Source organism: Rhinatrema bivittatum, chromosome 11, assembly GCF_901001135.1.
Source record: "Rhinatrema bivittatum chromosome 11, aRhiBiv1.1, whole genome shotgun sequence".
Taxonomy (NCBI): domain Eukaryota; kingdom Metazoa; phylum Chordata; class Amphibia; order Gymnophiona; family Rhinatrematidae; genus Rhinatrema; species Rhinatrema bivittatum.
In genome coordinates this window covers 82,976,132-82,979,792 of record NC_042625.1, presented here as the reverse complement: position 1 = coordinate 82,979,792, position 3,661 = coordinate 82,976,132, and the positions used below count along the sequence as shown (strand labels likewise).

General features: G+C 45.9%; 1 long non-coding RNA gene across 1 annotated transcript; it reads left to right on the top strand.

The window, feature by feature from the left end:
• The first annotated feature begins 374 nt into the window (after positions 1-374).
• Positions 375-3,305, top strand: LOC115100541. Its single transcript, XR_003859134.1, has 2 exons — positions 375-579; positions 3,066-3,305. It is a non-coding gene; the product is annotated as an uncharacterized LOC115100541 (long non-coding RNA).
• Positions 3,306-3,661: the final 356 nt, after the last annotated feature.

Genomic DNA, 3,661 nt, shown 5'->3' with positions numbered 1-3,661 from the left:
CTCAAGCTAAAAGATCCCAACGAAAAAATAAAAAGAACCGAACACCCCAGCTGCCAAAGTTAAATGAAATTATTAGAAAGTGAAAACGAAAAATAAAAGGAACATTTTTTTTTTCCATGCACAAGCCCTTTGCTTGATAATACAGGCAGAATGGGAGACAAGTCAGGCCTCTAAATGGGAAAAACCCCTTTGGTGGGGAGTCTGGAGTTTCTTGGAAAAGTTTGATAAGCTTGAAGCATGAGGGAAGCTGAATGTTTCCAGATCTGCGGCAGCACTGTTGAGAGGCATCATTAAGTGGTGACGGTTTGCTGTTTTCAAACTCCGGCGTCATTTTGCTGGTTGGAAATTGAGCACCACTTTTGTAGCTACGCTAACCGGTCAAACCCTTGCAAATTAAGTTATCAAGCGTGCAGTATTAAAAAGGTACTTCAGCTGGACCGAACCCCTGCACTCTTGGCTCCTTCTAACGTATCATGCCTCGAAGCTTTAAAACAAAGGATGGATGGGGAACACAGGAGCTTATAGGAGGGGTCATGGATTCTGGATATCCTCAAGGACAGTTACATCTCTGCCCAGCAGGTAAGTCTTCATGAGGTCAGGGGCTCTTCCAAAGCTGGAAGGATTCATGAGTGGTGAAGAATGATCTCTTTTTTGGTTTTGTATGCGATCAGGACAGATGTAGAAAATACAAGAGGACTGTCTCAATGAACCTGCCTCTTGTTAGAAGCAAGGTTAGATACTATAGTGTTTACTGTAGGAAATATTTCTAGGAAGACAGCTGCTGTTGATGACTCTTTTTAAACCATTTGAAATGTGTACAGTAACACCAGGCCAGATAACTAGATCATTTCTAATAGAATATCCAATCTTATCATTACTTAGAATGTTTATTTGTCATAATGACTGTGGGCATTACAAGCATTTTGGATATTCCTATTTGGGGACTGAAGTGAAACTTGTTACTGAACTCCCATCTCGAATTGTGTGCACCTCATCATTACAATACAGGCAAAGTATTAAAAGAGAGAACACATGAGAGGACAAAAATCAGGAGAGAAAGTTTCAGAGGAGACAATGTTAAGGGTGTACATTATGCAAATTGTACTGCTCCTGTGCCCTGGGGAGAGGGAGTGTCAACCATTGTGAAACAGCGGCACCTAGTGGCCAGGCTTAGGATCCTCGTTAACTGGGTTCCAGAGGGTAACTGTGGGTTGGGCAGAGCCGAGCCAGTGAAAGGGTTGCCAGGACATCCAAGGAGGCTGATCCGGTGCTGGTTTTATACCCCCTCCCCCACTGCATGTGTGGACTTGTAGTTCTGTTCTCCCTTCCCCCGCCACATACTGATTTATCTAATAAAATCAGAACTACATCTCCAGACATGCAGTGGGGCAAAAACCAGGACTGGATCAATCTGTTTGAATGACCTGGGATGAGGTGACAAACCTACCTGGAAACTCACAAGGGGAGGAGGAGGAACTTGCTGGACCCAGTAATAAAGATTTAAAAAATGTTTATGCACAGCTCGGTGGCAAAAGCAAGCAGGGTCACAGAATTCACTGGAAATAAAGCATGCAAGGCTGCTTAAAAGGGTTTGTTTTTGTTCAAAGTTGCCAAAAAGCATGTACATCAAGGGAAATAAATAAAAGGATAAATCCCCACGTGGCTCAACCCAGGAGTCAAGAAAAAAATATCTGAAAGAAATAAAAGCCTTTAAAAATGCTGCAAGTGGAAAGGGCCTAGAAAACCTAACACGGATTCAAAGCTCATCACGCAGCGTAAAGGAGTCATCAGACAAGCTATAGATGATTAACAATGAAATGGCCATTGTTTAAGAAAAGAAAACCAATATTTAAGAGCTCTTTTTAAAAAAAAATGTATTTTTGGAATGAATGTAATGCTTGTGAAAGGTACCAGGTGGACAGCACCTGAAACCAAGGCCCTTCATTTCTCCACCGAGCAGGCACGGCCTAGACAGCAGCACTGCAGGTTTCCCCCGCGGACGCTGCGCATTACGGAAATCAAACATATTCACTCACTGCGGGCTCACCAGGACAGGTTTGGAAACCGCTGCCTTAAAGACCCCCCCCGCTCTGTAACCTGTGAAATGGAAGTGGATTCAGTACCGGTCCTTGCGGCACTCCTCTGGTAAACCCTTCCGCTCCCTGGAGGGTCAATAGTCTTACTGAAATTGGAGCGTATCAGTGTCAACCCTCTCCCCCCCCCCCCCCCCCCCAAAAAAAAAAAGACTAATTCCTTGGTCACTCAGTCAGAGAAAGAGACCCATGGCCCATCTCTGCTAAAAGCGTGCTGCCCTGCATCCTGTAGCCTGCTGGGGTCCAGCTTACCCGGCTCTGCTTCTCTCTGAAGCCGTGAGATTCCATTCTGCAGCCCCCGCAGTGCACGAAGCAGCCCGCCCTGGTATCATCCGGCAGACCAGGACCGGACCTGAAATCCCATCATGACACAGACAAGAGCTAAGTTTGCAAATCTCATCTTCACCTCTGACACCAGCCACGGGATTTATTGTTTAGCTGGGCTTTCCAAAAGGACGCTCACGGCAACCTGCAGCCTTATTCAAATTCAGGTACAGTAAGTCCCTGCCCCAAAGAGTTTACAGGCCGAGTGGCTAGATGAGGCATGGGGAGATAAAGTGACGTGCTCAGGATCAGAAGGAGGGGAAAAGGGATTTGAATCCTGGCTTCCCTGGTTCACATCCTGCTGCTCCGAGTCTCACCACTAGGCCACTCCTCCATGGGCAAAAGGTTACCAGATGGCTCCCAGTCACCTGAGCCAGGACTGCGTTCTAAACTCCCATTGGGATTTTTATTCCTGCTTTTTTTTTTCTAGGAAAATGAGCCTTCCCCCCACCCCCCCCAGTGATCCAGAGCCATCTGGTAACTCTCTTCAATAGTGCGGTATGACAGATCCACAAAACGGGGAAAAATCCGTGGCACTCAATGACTTAAACGAGACCATCTCCCGAGAATGGCTCTCGGGGGGGGGGGGGGGGGGGGATTTAAAAAAAAAATCTTCAAAGTCTGAAGCCATGTCTTGCTTTATTTCAGAAGTGCTGGAGCTCACTTCTCTGTCATTAGCTGGAAACGTGGACTGGTGCAGGAGGTGATTATTAACACCTCTCAGGAAGGGAAGAACAGGCGGTCGGTCGTGTGTGCTAGCAATCAGATTTTGAAAGGCGCCTTCTCCCTCTCCTCCTTCCACCTGACTCCAGTCTGCATAGGTGTTGATGCTCTTCATGGACTAATTGCTGAATTTCCCACTGCTAAAACTGAAAAAAAAAAAAAAAAGCTGAAATATGTTTCTTCTGACTGAAAAGTCTGCTATGCCAGTTTCTGAGCTGAAAGAATTGTGCAGTACGACACTTTATCTTTGCAATAAAAAAAAAGAGATTGCATCATTCTGCTTTTACCTCGCTGGCATGCCTCAGGAACGCGTCCTGAGACTTCATCTGGGGCAGGCTTTCTTTGAAAGGAGCTCGTTCAGCACAGTTTAACCCACAGTTGTGTGCACGTTTTTTTCTGCACAAAAAATGTGCACATAAAACTGAGCTTCCTGCTTAGTGCCCTCACCTGGAAATCCCATGCAAATGAAGGTATTAGCTATTATCCCCCAATGCAGAGAGGTGCGCTGGCTTAACTAAGGT